This window comes from Coregonus clupeaformis, unplaced genomic scaffold (assembly GCF_020615455.1).
Source record: "Coregonus clupeaformis isolate EN_2021a unplaced genomic scaffold, ASM2061545v1 scaf4281, whole genome shotgun sequence".
NCBI classification, from domain to species: Eukaryota; Metazoa; Chordata; class Actinopteri; order Salmoniformes; family Salmonidae; genus Coregonus; species Coregonus clupeaformis.
In genome coordinates this window covers 1,736-20,000 of record NW_025537735.1, presented here as the reverse complement: position 1 = coordinate 20,000, position 18,265 = coordinate 1,736, and the positions used below count along the sequence as shown (strand labels likewise).

The 18,265-nt window shown below is 46.4% G+C and overlaps 1 pseudogene; it reads left to right on the top strand.

Annotated features, from left to right (window-relative positions):
• The first annotated feature begins 1,161 nt into the window (after nucleotides 1–1,161).
• On the top strand, nucleotides 1,162–15,812 carry LOC123490649 (annotated as a pseudogene).
• The last annotated feature ends 2,453 nt before the right edge of the window (nucleotides 15,813–18,265 follow it).

The following is an 18,265-nucleotide window of genomic DNA, read 5'->3' as shown; positions in this document are numbered from 1 at the left end:
CTACGGCGAGAGAAGAGAACCATCGAGTCGAACGGATTTCAAAGCCCAGAGACAACGGACACATCAACCACCACTCTCCGGCTTCGCTGCTCCCTGTCGACCAAAGGCATGACAACAACCGTTTTGGGGTGAATTCAAGCACTGTTATGTTGTTAAAATATGAGGGTTACCCGCTTGTAAAGAGGATACTCCGTGTGAGAAAAAATGACGGTAGGAGCCTAGGCTCTGTGGAAGCGAAGCCCAGGGCATGTTCGTGACATCCCTAAATGATCTTGTAGGCTTTTGTTGTGGGAATAGCCTCACCTTCTCAGACAGACCGTGGAATTGACAGGCGACGAACGCAAACTACCGTGGGAACTGTATGACTTCAGCCGAGGACATAGCCTTTAAAGCCTCCATCGGATAGAGGATAGAGAAAGGATGATTTAAACAGGGCTCGACTGGTCAACGGGGTGGGGGAACGGTTATATCAAGGACCACTGTCCACATAGTGACTGTTATTACAACATGTAATGGGACATTGTTGGTAGAAGGCCCGCAAGAAACAAAGCTGTTGGATTAATGGAGACATGATAGGCTGCAACACAGGATCGATAATAGGCAACGGGAGAGTGGGCTAGACAAGAATGAAAAGATCTCAATAGTATAGTCTTGTTCCCATGATTCGGTTTGTGATGCCATTGCCCTGGTGTGCTGCCATTGAAATGCAACGGGAGGATGCTCAGCTAGGTTCCTGCCCATTTTCTCGAGGTATATGAGACATGTGAGTCTATTTGTTTGGTATATAGTCAGGGTTTTCCTTTAGCCTGAGCAATGACTTATTTGTTACAGGCATAAACGCAAGCTCCAAGGCTAGTGCACGATAGGGTATCTGACAAGGGTGAGAAAGGATGTGTGGTGGTGCGCGTACACCAACTCATTCGATTTATTCAGGCTGATTCGATTTTAGAATTTGGAACTAAATTGAAAATAGCTGTTGAGGGAATAGCTGTTGGAGAAAGAATGCCATTCAACCAAACTGGAAAAGACACAACAGAGGAACTCCTCTTTCGGATCATCTCAACGAAATAACAGTAAGCTTTTTCTTTTCTCTTCATGTGCTCTGCATATTTATGAATACAAATGTACACCTGTATCCTCCCTATAGAAACAGACGGGCACATGTTGTTGTCTCTCGGGGTGGTTGTATGGTGCTGGGGGATTGTTGAGCCGGAGACCGATGCTGCTCCGCCGCCAGGGGGCATGCCCAAAGGCCGCTGTTGCGTTTTGTTCAGTGACCTGAAGGTTTTCTTACTCAGACCGCCGGTCCCGGCTCCGCCACCGGCGATCATCCTGCATGAACGGACAATACACGGACAGCAATGGGTCCGGCATCGGCAATGATGTTGCCGCCGACAACAGCAACTCTGCAGCGAGTGCACCTCCACCAGAGGCGGATGGTTATGCTGCCCCTGCCCCGCCGACAGGAGAGCCTCATTCTGCCGGGACAAACGAGCCTAAAGCAACAGAGGAATGGCTGCATGCTACGGGACAGACTGGACCCCTGGACTATGGCAGCTCTGAGGAGGACTGCTCCAAAGAGAAGTGTGAGGAGAGATTCTCCCTGAACAGTCGCACAGACAGTGGTGTTAGGACTCCCCAGTGCAGGATATGTTTCCAAGGTCCAGAACAGGTGAGTGGCCTTACAGGTAGACAATAGACATATAAGTAGACCTATAGTCAGACATTTACATTTACGAAATTTAGCAGATGCTCTTATCCAGAGCGACTTACAGTTAGTGAGTACATACAGTATTTTCATACTGGCCCCCCGTGGGAATCGAACCCACAACCCTGGCGTTGCAAGTGCCATGCTCTACCAACTGAGCTACATGGGGCCTTGACTGTATATGACTAATTGTTGCTAACAAGGATGTCTTTCAAAGTGTTTCAAAACACTGGAGCTGTCCTCTCTCTCTCTCTCTCTCTCTCTCTCTCTCTCTCTCTCTCTCTCTCTCTCTCTCTCTCTCTCTCTCTCTCTCTCTCTCTCTCTCTCTCTCTCTCTCTCTCTCTCTCTCTCTCTCTCTCTCTCTCTCTCCTCTCTCTCTCTCTCTCTCTCTCTCTCTCTCTCTCTCTCTCTCTCTCTCTCTCTCTCTCTCTCTCTCTCTCTCTCTCTCTCTCTCTCTCTCTCTCTCTCTCTCTCTCTCTCTCTCTCTCTCTCTCTCTCTCTCTCTCTCTCTCTCTCTCACACTCTCTCTCTCTCTCTCTCTCTCTCTCTCTCTCTCTCTCTCTCTTATGCTTGAGAACATAAATAATGATTTTCTCACTTTCTCACTTCCGATGGCCATGTAAACGTAGGAGTACTATAATTCACAGAGCAAGCCCTGTCTTAGACAGAGGAGATAGGAACAGAACATGACAGAGAGGAGAACTCTACAGAAAGACCAGAGGAAGTAGTGGACTCAGGTAACACCGGGTGCATCTCAATAGTCTAAAGTCCTAAAATCTCCTATAGCAGGTTTTTGCTTTCCACCTGTCCTGGTCTTTCACATCATCAGATGGAGAATGGGAGACAAGGAGAGAAGGAAGGGGACACCACTTTAGACTGTTGAGATTCAGCCAGGGAGTGTAGCTACGGCCACATGGTCTTGGATTACCTGACTCAGAAGAACTCCCATTTACAAAGTCACCGGCCCACGTAGACAGCTCAGTGTGAAGGTGGATTGATGTTTGAATAGGTGCTGGTGCATCAGGGCCAACATAGGCTTCATCCTTGGGCTGTGGTGAATGGGCGCTGCACATACCTTTTCCCATCCTGATCCACTCACCTCTAAGGGAAGTCAATGAGGTTGCGGTCAATGCTATTTCAATGCAGTCAATTCAGGAAGTAATGCAGTCAATTTGTGTCCTACTGTACATGGCATGCACTGTGTGTGTGTGTTTAATTTGTGACCTAGTCCTGTGCGTCAACTAGCCCAGGGGTATTCAACCCAGGGTCTGTGGTACTGCAAGGGGTCCGCGAAAATAGATATGTATAAAAAATAAAACATAGTTTTTTTCTTTTTTTTCTATTGAATAGTTTTTATGAATATCACTAACAACAACAGAATAAACACATTTTAAATGACATACATTCAGTAGAAAATAGGATAATATCTTCTTTCTAAGGATGTCAACTTTATTCCTCAATTCCTAATATTGAGCAAATTTAACTCACTGGAGTATATGACAATGGGCACGTTCCCCTGCTCAGACTTTGCATGCATCATCCAATGGTTGCGTGCCACGTCATCGACTGTGCTGTAGGGCACCAGATTGCTATAACATATGATGTGATTAGCTGATAAGTAAAATACCTATCCAGGCGTTGTAAGATCTGGCAGGCGTCAGCAACGCCTGGGCAGAGGAACACGGCCATAAGCTTTGAAAAAGCACCCGTGAGTGCTGCTGGCTGCTGGTAAGCTTTCTTGACTTAATTAATTTCCGCCAACACATGGCTAACCTTGTTTAACCAGCTAAACAGCTGCTATTAGCGAACATGTGTTTGGAGTTACCTTTCTATCTAATAGGCTATGTTAGAGTTTACACTTCTTCTTCTAATTATAATGTGGGGAGGTCAAAATAAAATAAAACAATCTACTAAATCTATTTATTTAGAAATGTTGATGACTTATCCTTGTCATTCACCTGATGATAAGACAAGACGTGAAACAAACATTTTTTTTGCTAACATATGATGGGGATCCTGGGTTTGCCTTTTGCCTGGGCAGGGGTCCCTGGGTCACCGGTTTGCCTGGGCGGGGTCCCTGGGTCACCAGTTTGCCTGGGCGGGGGCCCCTGGGTCACCGGTTTGCCTGGGTCGGGGGTCCCTGGGTCACCAGTTTGCCTGGGCGGGGCCCCCTGGGTCACCGGTTTGCCTGGGCGGGGTCCCTGGGTCACCAGTTTGCCTGGGTGGGGGTTCCTGGTAAGAAAAAGTGGAAGACCCTGAATTTGCCCCATCTTCACCCCCCGTCTCTTTAAGTTGTGAAGACAAACGCCTCATGGCCTGTCCCTGTGTTGACATTTAGGGAGACACTAGTCTAGTGTCTGATGATGCCCTTGGAGAACACTAAAGAGCATCTCTCTCTCTCCTCCAAATGACATCACATTATATAATACCACTGCCTGGAGTGGTAGTCACGGTCAGCCAGTCTCTGGCTGGCAGGCTGCTAAAGCTTTTTGGTTCTGTAGATAAATTAGGTTGTGTCAAAATGGCACCTATTCCCTATCTAGTGCACTACTTTTGACCAGGGCCATAAGGTGTGCCCATAGGAATAGGGTGCCATTTTGAGGTGTGCATCCTCAGTATAAAGAGAGTCTGCATTAAAGCTTTGGCTCGGTCTGGGAGCAGAGGGAGACAATAAAATACATTCAGGAGAACCAGTGTTGTTAATGCTACCTGATGCTGTCTGTCAATCTGAAAGGACCGCTATTCTCTCTCTCTCTCTCTCTCTCTCTCTCTCTCTCTCTCTCTCTCTCTCTCTCTCTCTCTCTCTCTCTCTCTCTCTCTCTCTCTCTCTCTCTCTCTCTCTCTCTCTCTCTCTCTCTCTCTCTCTCTCTCTCTCTCTCTCTCTCTCTCTCTCTCTCTCTCTCTCTCTCTCTCTCTCTCTCTCTCTCTCTCTCTCTCTCTCTCTCTCTCTCTCTCTCTCTCTCTCTCTCTCTCTCTCTCTCTCTCTCTCTCTCTCTCTCTCTCTCTCTCTCTCTCTCTCTCTCTCTCTCTCTCTCTCTTCTCTCTCTCTCTCTCTCTCTCTCTCTCTCTCTCTCTCTCTCTCTCTCTCTCTCTCTCTCTCTCTCTCTCTCTCTCTCTCTCTCTCTCTCTCTCTCTCTCTCTCTCTCTCTCTCTCTCTCTCTCTCTCTCTCTCTCTCTCTCTCTCTCTCTCTCTCTCTCTCTCTCTGCCCAGTGTAATATGTTATTGAATGTAAACCTTGTTTCAGACACTTGTTGAACCTACTCTGCTAGTCTGACTAATGTCACAGACAGTACAGGACAGTTGGATCCCGGGTGGTATAGCTTGAATTAGGTTGGATAACCAACGTGCCAGTTCGGACTTCTTTTTAAACTCATGTTGTTGTAGCCTAACTACCAGACAGCAGGCTGCACTGGGTACACATGCATTTATCTGCCAGCCTATATACACCTGTTTGTATTACATAGATAGTGTGGTCATTTAGTCTAGATAATTGCCTGTCTTTCTCTGAAGAAAGGAACAGGAGAGATGTCATTATAGATGTTTGGGTTTAGAATAGTTGGGTTTAGAATAGTGCTCTCTGTGAAAAATAATGTCCATCTCTGAGGACAATAAATCAATTGGATTCTATTCTGGATGTTTGTGTTAACAACCGAAGAATTAAAACAAGAGAATAAAGACATTTCAAATGTCATATTATGTATATATACAGTGTTGTAACAATGTGCAAATAGGAAACAAGTACAAATGGGAAAATAAATAAAAATAAATATGGGTTGTATTTACAATGGTGTTTGTTCTTCACTGGTTGCCCTTTTCTTGTGGCAACAGGTCACAAATCTTGCAGCTGTGATGGCACACTGTGGTTTTTCACCCAGTAGATAAGGTAGTTTATCATTATTGGGTTTGTTTTCGAATTCTTTGTGGATCGCTGTAATCTGAGGGAAATACGTGTCTCTAATATGGTCATACATTTGGCAGGAGGTTAGTAAGTGCTGCTCAGTTTCCACCTCATTTTGTGGGCAGTGTGCACATAGCCTGTCTTCTCTTGAGAGCCAGGTCTGCCTCACGGCCTTTCTCAATAGCAAGGCTATGCTCACTGAGTCTGTACATAGTCAAAGCTTTCCTTAAGTTTGGGTCAGTCACAGTGGTCAGGTATTCTGCCACTGTGTACTCTCCTGTTTAGGGCCAAATAACATTCTAGTTTGCTCTGTTTTTTTGTTTGTTCTTTCCAAAGTGTCAAGTAATTCTTTTTTGTTTTCTCATGATTTGGTTGGGTCTAATTGTGTTGTTGTTGTTGTTGTCCTGGGGCTCTGTGGGGGTCTGTTTGTGTTTGTGAACAGAGCCCCAGGACCAGCTTACTTAGGGGACTCTTCTCCAAGTTCATCTCTCTGTAGGTGATGGCTTTGTTATGGAAGGTTTGGGAATCACTTCCTTTTAAGTGGTTATAGAATTTAACGTCTCTTTTCTGGATTTGGATAATTAGCGGGTATTGGCCTAATTCTGCTCTGCATGCATTATTTGGTGTTTACGTTGTACACGGAGGATGTTTTTGCAGAATTCTGCATGCAGAGTCTCAATTTGGTGTTTGTCCCATTTTGTGAATTCTTGGTTGGTGAGCGGACCCCAGACCTCACAACCATAAAGGGCAATGGGGTTCTATAACTGATTCAAGTATTTTTAGCCAGATCCTAATTGGTATGTCAAATTGTATGTTCCTTTTGATGGCATAGAAGGCCCTTCTTGCCTTGTCTCTCAGATCGTTCACAGCTTTGTGGAAGTTACCTGTGGCGCTGATGTTTAGGCCGAGGTATGTATCGTTTTTTGTGTGCTCCAGGGCAACGGTGTCTAGATGGAATTTGTATTTGTGGTCCTGGCAACTGGACCTTTTTTGGAACACCATTATTTTTGTCTTACTGAGATTTACTGTCAGGGCCCAGGTCTGACAGAATCTGTGCAGAAGATCTAGGTGATGCTGTAGGCCCTCCTTGGTTGGTGACAGAAGCACCAGATCATCAGCAAACAGTAGACATTTGACTTCAGATTCTAGTAGGGTGAGGCCGGGTGCTGCAGACTGTTCTAGTGCCCTCGCCAATTCGTTGATATATATGTTGAAGAGGGTGGGGCTTAAACTGCATCCCTGTCTCACCCCACGGCCCTGTGGAAAGAAATGTGTGTGTTTTTTGCCAATTTTAACCGCACACTTGTTGTTTGTGTACATGGATTTTATAATGTCCTATGTTTTTCCCCCAACCCCACTTTCCATCAATTTTGTATAGCAGACCCTCATGTCAAATTGAGTCAAAAGCTTTTTTTGAAATCAACAAAGCATGAGAAGACTCTGCCTTTGTTTTGGTTTGTTTGTTTGTCAATTAGGTGTGCAGGGTGAATACGTGGTCTGTCGTACGGTAATTTGGTTAAAAGCCAATTTGACATTTGCTCAGTACATTGTTTTCACTGAGGAAATGAACTAGTCTGCTGTTAATGATAATGCAGAGGATTTTCCCCCAAGGTTGCTGTTGACGCATATCCCACGGTAGTTATTGGGGTCAAATTTGTCTCACTTTTGTGGATTGGGGTGATCAGTCCTTGGTTCCAAATATTGGGGAAGATGCCAGAGCTAAGGATGATGTTAAAGAGTTTAAGTATAGCTAATTGAAATTTGTGGTCTGTATATTTTATCATTTCATTGAGGATACCATCAACACCACAGGCCTTTTTGGGTTGGAGGGTTTGTATTTTGTCCTGTAGTTCATTCAATGTAATTGGAGAATCCAGTGGGTTCTGGTAGTCTTTAATAGTTGATTCTAAGATTTGCATTTGATCATGTATATTTTTTTTGCTGTTTGTTCTCTGTTATAGGGCCAAAAGATTGGAGAAATGGTTTACCCATACATCTCCGTTTTGGATAGATAGCTCTTCGTGTTGTTGTTTGTTTAGTGTTTTCCAATTTTCCCAGAAGTGGTTAGAGTCTATGGATTCTTCAATTACATTGAGCTGATTTCTGACATGCTGTTCCTTCTTTTTCCGTAGTGTATTTCTGTAGTGTTTTAGTGATTCACCATAGTGAAGGCGTAGGCTCAGTTATCTGGGTCTCTATGTTTTTGGTTGGATAGGTTTCTCAATTTCTTTCTTAGGTTTTTGCATTCTTCATCAAACCATTTATCACTGTTGTTACTTTTCTTTGGTTTTCTGTTAGAGATTTTTAGATTTGATAGGAAGCTGAGAGGTCAAATATACTGTTTAGGTTTTCTACTGCCAAGTTTACACCTTCACTATTACAGTGGAACGTTTTGTCCAGGAAGTTGTCTAGAATGGATTGAATTTGTTGTTGCCTAATTGTTTTTTGGTAGGTTTCAACACTACTTTCCTTCCATCTATAGCATTTCCTAATATTATTCAGTTCCTTTGGCTTTGATGCCTCATGATTGAGTATTGCTCTGTTCAAGTAGACTGTGATTTTGCTGTGGTCTGATAGGGGTGTCAGTGGGCTGACTGTGAACGCTCTGAGAGGCTCTGGGTTGAGGTCAGTGATAAAGTAGTCTACAGTACTACTGCCAAGAGATGAGCTATAGGTGTACCTACCATAGGAGTCCCCTCGAAGCCTACCATTGACTATGTACATACCCTACCCAGTGTGCGACAGAGCTGCAGGAGTCGTGACCCGTTTTTGTTGGTTATGTTGTAGTAGTTGTGCCTAGGGGGCATATGGGGGAGGGGAATGCTGCCACCTCCCAGGTAGGTGTTTGTCCCCCTGTGTGCTGAGGGTGTCAGGTTCTTGTCCAGTTCTGGCATTTAGGTCGCCACAGACTAGTACATGTCCCTGGGTCTGGAAATGATTGATTTCCTCCTCCAGGATGGAGAAGCTGTCTTCATTAAAGTATGGGGATTCTAGTGGGGGGATATAGGTAGCACATAGGTCTGATCTGAGGGGGCCTAAATGGGGTGTGGGCATGGTTGACTTGGGGGGAGTAATTGGTGGGGTCGGGGGTGTAGATGTGTCTGATGGTGCTGTGGTCTGGATGTAGGTCCTCTCTCACGGGGTCCTCTGTGTAGGTCCTGGGGGGTCCCGCAGGTCTGGGAGAGTGTCTCGCTGGTCTGGGCGGGGTGTCTGTTGATCTGTTGCTCCTGTGTGAGGTGTTGGGTCTGCGGTTGAGGGCGATATCCTTTGGGGTCCGGCGAAGGTGGGCACTGCTGCCTTGTATAGGTGGACCTGATCGTAAAGGCTGTTCACGTCCAGGGTGGAGTGGTGGGCCAGGTAGACATTTGGTTTTGATGCACAGTCACGGGAAATACTTGCATTTACCCACTGTATGGTAGCAGGGTGGAAATCTTTTCGTGGTAACAGGGTTGAGATAACCACTTGTGCCTTAGGGAAAGTAGAATAAGTTTTTTCTATCACTCCCTTGAGTGCTGTGGTCTCTCTCTCTGTGTGTGTGTGTGTGTGTGTGTGTGTGTGTGTGTGTGTGTGTGTGTGTGTGTGTGTGTGTGTGTGTCTGTGTCTGTGTCTGTGTCTGTGTCTGTCTGCTGTGTCTGTGTCTGTGTCTGTGTGTTCTGTCTCTCTGTCTGTCTGTCTGTGTCTGTCTCTGTGTCTGTGTCTTCTGTGTCTGTCTGTCTGTCTCTCTGTCTGTCTGTCTGTCTGTCTGTCTGTTCTCTGTCTCTCTCTCTCTCTCTCTCTCTCTCTCTCTCTCTCTCTCTCTCTCTCTCTCTCTCTCTCTCTCTCTCTCTCTCTCTCTCTCTCTCTCTCTCTCTCTCTCTCTCTCTTCTCTCTCTCTCATCAATTTAAGGGCTTTATTGGCATGGAACGTGTGTTAACATTGCCTAAGCAAGTGAAGTAGATAGTAAACAAAAGTGAAATAAACAATAAATATTAACAGTAAAACATTACACTCAGAAGTTTCAAAAGAATAAAGACATTTCAAATATCATATTATGTATATATTCAGTGTTGTAACAATGTGCAAATAGTTAAAGTACAAATGGGAAAATAAATAAACATAAATATGGGTTGTATTTACAATGGTGTTTGTTCTTCACTGGTTGCCCCTTTTCTTGTGGCAACAGGTCACAAATCTTGCAGCTGTGATGGCACATCTGTGGTTTTTCACCCAGTAGATAAGGGAGTTTATCAAAATTGGGTTTGTTTTCGAATTCTTTGTGGATCGCTGTAATCTGAGGGAAATATGTGTCTCTAATATGGTCATACATTTGGCAGGAGGTTAGGAAGTGCAGCTCAGTTTCCACCTCATTTTGTGGGCAGTGTGCACATAGCCTGTCTTCTCTTGAGAGCCAGGTCTGCCTACGGCGGCCTTTCTCAATAGCAAGGCTATGCTCACTGAGTCTGTACATAGTCAAAGCTTTCCTTAAGTTTGGGTCAGTCACAGTGGTCAGGTATTCTGCCACTGTGTACTCTCTGTTTAGGGCCAAATAGCATTCCCTAGTTTTGCTCTGTTTTTTTGTTTGTTCTTTCCAATGTGTCAAGTAATTCTCTTTTGTTTTCTCATGATTTGGTTGGGTCTAGTTGTGTTGTTGTTGTTGTCCTGGGGCTGTGTGGGGTCTGTTTGTGTTTGTGAACAGAGCCCCAGGACAAGCTTACTTAGGGGACTCTTCTCCAAGTTCATCTCTCTGTAGGTGATGGCTTTGTTATGGAAGGTTTGGGAATCGCTTCCTTTTAAGTGGTTATAGAATTTAACGGCTCTTTTCTGGATTTTGATAATTAGCGGGTATTGGCCTAATTCTGCTCTGCATGCATTATTTGGTGTTTTACGTTGTACACGGAGGATGATTTTGCAGAATTCTGCATGCAGAGTCTCAATTTGGTTTTTGTCCCATTTTGTGAATTCTTGGTTGGTGAGCGGACCCCAGACCTCACAACCATAAAGGGCAATGGGTTCTATAACTGATTCAAGTATTTTTAGCCAGATTCTAATTGGTATGTCAAATTTTATGTTCCTTTTGATGGCATAGAAGGCCCTTCTTGCCTTGTCTCTCAGATCGTTCACAGCTTTGTGGAAGTTACCTGTGGCGCTGATGTTTAGGCCGAGGTATGTATAGTTTTTTGTGTGCTCTAGGGCAACGGTGTCTAAGATGGAATTTGTATTTGTGGTCCTGGCAACTGGACCTTTTTTGGAACACCATTATTTTTGTCTTACTGAGATTTACTGTCAGGGCCCAGGTCTGACAGAATCTGTGCAGAAGATCTAGGTGCTGCTAGGCCCTCCTTGGTTGGTGACAGAAGCACCAGATCGGTCAGCAAACAGAAGACATTTGACTTCAGATTCTAGTAGGGTGAGGCCGGGTGCTGCAGACTGTTCTAGTGCCTCGCCAATTCGTTGATATATATGTTGAAGAGGGTGGGGCTTAAACTGCATCCCTGTCTCACCCTACGGCCCTGTGGAAAGAAATGTGTATGTTTTTCGCAATTTTAACCTTTACACTTGTTGTTTGTGTACATGGATTTTATAATGTCATATGTTTTCCCCCAACCCCACTTTCCATCAATTTGTATAGCAGACCCTCATGCCAAATTGAGTCAAAAGCTTTTGAAATCAACAAAGCATGAGAAGACTTTTGCCTTTGTTTTGGTTTGTTTGTTTGTCAATTAGGGTGTGCAGGGGGTGAATACGTGGTCTGTCGTATCGGTAATTTGGTAAAAAAGCCAATTTGACATTTGCTCAGTACATTGTTTTCACTGAGGAAATGAACTAGTCTGCTGTTAATGATAATGCAGAGGATTTTCCCAAGGTTGCTGTTGACGCATATCCCACGGTAGTTATTGGGGTCAAATTTGTCTCCACTTTTGTGGATTGGGGTGATCAGTCCTTGGTTCCAGATATTGGGGAAGATGCCAGAGCTAAGGATGATGTTAAAGAGTTTAAGTATAGCTAATTGAAATTTGTGGTCTGTATATTTTATCATTTCATTGAGGATACCATCAACACCACAGGACTTTTTGGGTTGAAGGGTTTGTATTTTGTCCTGTAGTTCATTCAATGTAATTGGAGAATCCAGTGGGTTCTGGTAGTCTTTAATAGTTGATTCTAAGATTTGCATTTGATCATGTATATTTTTTTGCTGTTTGTTCTCTGTTATAGGGCCAAAAAGATTGGAGAAGTGGTTTACCCATACATCTCCGTTTTGGATAGATAGCTCTTCGTTTGTTGTTTGTTTAGTGTTTTCCAATTTTCCCAGAAGTGGTTAGAGTCTATGGATTCTTCAATTACATTGAGCTGATTTCTGACATGCTGTTTCTCTCTCTCTCTCTCTCTCTCTCTCTCTCTCTCTCTCTCTCTCTCAGCTCCCTAACATCTCTCTCTCTCTCTCTCTCTCCCCCAGCTCCCTAACATCTCTCTCTCTCCAGCTCCCTAACATCTCTCTCTCCTCTCCAGCTCCCTCTCTCTCTCTCTCTCTCTCTCTCCCCCAGCTCCCTAACATCTCTCTCTCTCTCCCCCAGCTCCCTAACATCTCTCTCTCCCTCTGCCCCCAGCTCCCTAACATCTCTCTCTCTCTCTCTCTCTAGCTCCTAACATCTCTCTCTCTCTCCCCAGCTCCCTAACATCTCTCTCTCTCCCCCAGCTCCCTAACATCTCTCTCTCCCCAGCTCCCTAACATCTCTCTCTCCCCAGCCCCTAACACCCTCTCTCTCTCTCTCTCCCCAGCTCCCTAACATCTCTCTCTCTCCCCCCCAGCTCCCTAACATCTCTCTCTCTCTCTCCCCAGCTCCCTCACATCTCTCTCTCTCTCTCTCCCCAGCTCTCCTAACACTCTCTCTCTCTCCCCCAGCTCCCTCTAACATCTCTCTCTCTCCCCAGCTCCCTAACTCTCTCTCTCTCTCTCTCTCTCTCTCTCTCTCTCTCTCTCTCTCTCTCTCTCTCTCTCTCTCTCTCTCTCTCTCTCTCTCTCTCTCTCTCTCTCTCTCTCTCTCTCTCTCTCTCTCTCTCTCTCTCTCTCTCTCTCTCTCTCTCTCTCTCACAAAAAACACACACACACAATGGTTCTTATTAGAGAAGATCCTGGCAAAGGACTCATCTGACCAGAGAACTAACCAGAGAGGATGTGGCATGCTCATGGATAACCATGGTAGCTGTGAGATGTCTGGAACCAGAATGAATAAATTATATTGGTAATATTGGTAGCTTTTTAATGAGTGTCACACACTAACGTGTCACCCTCACTTTCTCTCTCTGAGCTGTCCTTGGTGATAAATTCTCTCTCTCGCTATCACTCTCTCTGGAGGATTATAAATGACAGGTTCACGGTAGAACGCACTGATGTGAGAATCACACACACTCACACACACACGCACACACGCACTACACACACGCACTACACACACACACACACACAAACTTTCACACTAACAGGATAAGAGCGGTAAGGATTAATCTCTGAGGGAGGTCTCTGTTCAAACAGATTACATGAGCTTTGGGAGGTAAGAAACCAGAAACCACAGCCCTGTCTGTCTGTCTGGAGGATCCACACTCTGACAGATAGAGTTCCAGAGTCAGTGAGGATATGTAGGTGCAGAAACTGAAGGGCCCGTTTCACTGGTAACTCTAGAGACAAGGCTTTACCTCTACCGTTCTCCAAAGCTGTGGGTCCATGGAAATGGAGACAGAACGTGGCTTTGTCCAAAAATGGACCCTATTACTGCACTACTACTGCTCTGGCTAAAGGTGATGCACTATATGAATAGGTGCCAGATTAGCCCTGTGTCACCAATGTATATAAAAACCCTGGATTGCAACCCCTGGATTACTGATGCTATGTATTGGCCAATGAGGGCTTTGAAGCCACTGGTCGGCCATATTGCACTCCCCAGTAGGAGCAGTCCTCCAAAGAACACATTGAATTGTGACCGTTTCAATTAAATGTTTGAAGGACAAAATTGCATGCATTTAAGTATTTTTTGTTATATTGGGGACAGTAACATTAGTAATAAAAAATATATATACTTTAAGGATAATATTTTTATATATTTTTCAATTTTTTATTTTTATGTTTAGCTCACATAATATCAGTTAAAAGTATGCATTAAGGTATCTGTAATAGGATAAACGTGGCAAAAACAAATGTAGACATTAATAAATACATTTCTATAGCTTCCAAAATATTTTTTACAATGGTGTAGGAGTGCCAAGATGGAGGCGCGGTGGCGTCAACACAGCGCCCCCTATCAGTCATCCAGTGTATATATAAATAATTGTTCACACCATGGCCAAAAACTCAGCTGGCTCACTGTAATACAAACCGATAGCAGCGTTTTCTTTTGTATCCCAAAGGGGGAGCTGCTGAGCCCGTGGTCGCTGCAGTGGGTCGGTCCGTGTACCCATGAGCCCTGCCTCATCAAGTGGATCAGTGAGAGGCTCCTGGAGCTGTGAGCTCTGCTACTACAAGTACCACGTCATCGCTATCAGCACCAACAACCCACTACAGGTACGGTGTGTGTGTGTGTGTGTGACTCACCGTCTCTTAGACTTGAGTCGGGGCAGGGTTTTAGGGGATGAAGAGGAGAGCTCTAATTGGGTGCATGTCACACATCACTGCAGAGAGATAGGGTTAATACTAGTGTATTAGTGTGCATGAATAGTATGTGATGATGATGATGTAGTCTCTCTTCCTCCTTTCCTTCTCTCTCCCTCTCTCTCTTTCTCTCCCTTCTCTTGCTCTCTCTCCCCCTCTCTCTCTACCCCTCTCTATCTCTCCCCTCCCCTCCCTCTCGCTCTCCCCCCTCCCCCTGTCTCTCCATCCCAGTGGCAGGCCATCTCTCTGACAGTGATAGAGAAGGTCCAGATAGCTGCGGCCGTGTTGGGCACCCTGTTCCTCATGGCCTCTATCTCCTGGCTGGTGTGGTCCTCCCTCAGTCCCTCGGCCAAGTGGCAGCGCCAGGACCTGCTCTTCCAGATCTGCTACGCCATGTGCTGATTCATGGACCTCGTCTGCATCGGTGAGGCCGGGCACACAGAGGAACGTCTCTTCTTTCTTCTTCCTGTCCTCCTTCCTTCCTTCCTTGATTGATTTATTGGGGGGAAAAGATGCACAACCCAGGGGATAACGCGTTAAAGCAATTCTACTTGTTTGCAACGTAGTCCCCTATGGAATACACCGCCTCCTCCTCCTCTCTCCTCGCCTCTCTCTTCTCCTCCTCTCCCTCATTCATTCCCTCCTCCTCCTCTCCTCTCCCTCATTCATTCCCTCCTCCTCCCTCCTCCTCCCCTCTCCCTCATTCATTCCCTCCTCCTCCCTCCCTCCTCTCCCTCATTCATTCCTTCTCCAATCAGGACACTTGAGGAGGGACATATCAAGACTCCACAGACAGAGCTCTGGAGGACTCCCTCTGTGAATTATGAATGCTACCAACTCATGTTGGATTTGGGATGTATTCATGTGTAACTGACAACCTCCCCTCTTTCTCTCTGTCTCTCTCTCTAGCGCTGATCGTCCATGAAGGACCCTCAGTGTTCAGGATCTTAACCGCTGGCAGGCTGTGAACCAGCAGTGGAAGGTGCTCAACTACTGACAAGATCAAAGACACTGAGGACCACCAGAAATCCAGGCTCACGCCCAGACACCTGGCCCTGCCCAACCCCAGACGAGTGCTCCCTCCCCGGGTCAGGCCGGGATGACATGGCTTCCCCTCCACCTCCTCCCTCATGGCCGCAGTGGCTGCCTCCGCGGCGGGCTATACCGCGACCACAACCGCCAGCCTGACGACGGGACGACGCAGGACTCAATGTCGGAGCAGAGCCACGGGGGCCACCATCCCTGCCGGACCACCACTGTGCGTACAACATCCTCCACCTGCTCACCCAGCACCTCTGGACGACGCAGCAGGAGCCCCGCACCACTCAGGTCCAGCCCCAGCCTCCGCAGCCCAGCAACAGCAGCCGGGAGCTGGTCATGAGAGTCACTACGGTCTGAGGCTTCAACTGAGGCCTAACTTTTTGTTACATTACAACAACGAGAGAGACAGAGAGGTGTGTGGCCTTGTTTGGGAGTTTGAATGGAGGACTTGGAGACGTTGCTGCTGCTTCACAGAGAAATCTACATGAAGGGACTCAATGCTGCCTGGGACAGAAAGATGAGGGAGCGAGGGGGAGAGGATGGGTGAGGGGTAGAGTGTGGGTGAGAGGATGGGTGAGGGGTAGAGTGTGGGGGAGAGGATGGGTGAGGGGTAGAGTGTGGGGGAGAGGATGGGTGAGGGGTAGAGGTGGGTGAGGGGAGAGGGGGTGAGGATGGAGTGGTGGAGGGCAGAGAGAGAGATTTGCTTTCCTGTGTTTTGACAACCTTGATGTAATAAAAATAGATTTATAGATGTGTGTGTGTGGTCTGATGTAGAGGAAGGATGTGTGAGGCAGAGCCATTTCTATATATATATATGACTCTATAGATGCCACTGATCTGATGTGATTTACTATCTAGCCTGGAGCAACACTCATGAGGAAGATGCAGTCCTCACAGTCAGGATAAATAGACCTTTCTAATTACTATGATGACGGACAGGAGCACAGTTCAGTACAGTGACAGTCCATAACTCTAATACCTTCTTACATTAGCTGTTCACATGATTATTCAGGTTGCGACAATGGCACCATATTCCCACATAGGCACTACTTTTGACCAGAACCCAATGGGCCCAGGTCAAAACTAGTGTACTACAGGGAATAGGTTGCTATTTGGGATGCAACCTTAGATGAAGTTTCATTCATATAGAGCTCAGAGCTCTACATCTTCCCAGCATAAGAAACAAAGATTAAATTAGGATTTATCTCTAGTAGAACACAGTGAGCAGGTTGAAATGGATTTGACTCAAAGCCTCTCTCTTCTGTACAAACATACACTACCGTTCAAAAGTTTGGGGTCACTTAGAAATGTCCTTGTTTTCGAAAGAAAAAGTACTTTTTTTGTCCATTAAAATAACATCAAATTGATCAGAAATACATTTACGTTTACATTTTAGTCATTTAGCAGACGCTCTTATCCAGAGCGACTTACAGGAGCAATTAGGGTTAAGTGCCTTGCTCAAGGGCACATTTACGTCATTTAGCAGACGCTCTTATCCAGAGCTGACTCACCAATTGGTGCGTTCATCCTATAGCCAGTGGGATAACCACTTTACAAATTTTTTTTGGAGAAGGATTACTTTATCCTATCCCAGGTATTCCTTAAAGAGGTGGGGGTTTCAAATGTCTCCGGAAGGTGGTGAGTGACTCCGCTGTCCTGGCGCCGTGAGGGAGCTTGTTCCACCATTGGGGTGCCAGAGCAGCGAATAGCTTGGACTGGGCTGAGCGGGAACTATGCTTCCGCAGAGGAAGGGAGCCAGCAGGCCAGAGGTGGATGAACGCAGTGCCCTGCTTTGGGTGTAGGGACTGATCAGAGCCCGAAGGTACAGAGGTGCTGCCTCTCACTGCTCCATAGGCAAGCACCATGGTCTTGTAGCGGATGTGAGCTTCAACTGGAAGCCAGTGGAGTGTGCGGAGGAGGGGGGTGACGTGAGAGAACTTGGGAAGGTTGAACACCAGACGGGCTGCGATTCTGGATGAGTTGTAGGGGCTTTAATGGCACAGGCAGGGAGGCCAGCCAACAGCGATTGCAGTAGTCCAGACGGAGATGACAAGTGCCTGGATTAGGACCTGTGCCGCCTCCTGTGTAAGGCAGGGTGACTCTCGAATGTTGTAGAGCATGAACCTGCAGGAGCGGGTCACCGCTTGATGTTGGCGGAGAACGACAGGGTGTTGTCCAGAGTCACGCCTAGGCTCTTCCACTCTGGGAGGAGGACACAGCGGAGTTGTCAACCGTATGGCGAGATCATGGAACGGGCAGTCCTTCCGGGAGGAAGAGCAGCTCCGTCTTGCCAGGGGTTCAGCTTGAGGTGGTGATCCGTCATCCATACTGATATGTCTGCCAGACATGCAGAGATGCGATTCCCATACCTGGTTATCAGAAGGGGGAAAGGAGAAGATTAGTTGTGTATCGTCAGCGTAGCAATGATAGGAGAGGCCATGTGAGGATATGACAGAGCCAAGTGACTTGGTGTATAGGGAGAAAAGGAGAGGGCCTAGAACTGAGCCCGGGGGACACCAGTGGTGAGAGAATCGTGGTGCGGAGACAGCTCTCGTCACGTCACTTGGTGGGGTGACCGGTCAGGTAGGACGCAATCCAGGAGTGAGCCGCGCCGGAGATGCCCAGCTCGGAGAGGGTGGAGAGGAGGATCTGATGGTTCACAGTATCAAAGGCAGCAGACAGGTCTAGGAAGGACAAGAGCAGAGGAGAGAGAGTTAGCTTTAGCAGTGCGGAGAGACCTCCGTGACAAGAGAAGAGCAGTCTCAGTTGAATGACCAGTCCTGAAACCTGACTGGTTTGGATCAAGAAGGGCTCATTCTGAGAGAGATAGCAAGAGAGTTGGCTAAAGACGGCACGCTCAATAGTTTGGAAAGAAAAGAAAGAAGGGATACTGGTCTGTAGTTGTTGACATCAGTGGGATCGGTGTTGGTTTTTTGAGAAGGGGAGCAACTCTCGCTCTTGAAGACGGAAGGGACATGCAGCGGTCAAGGATGAGT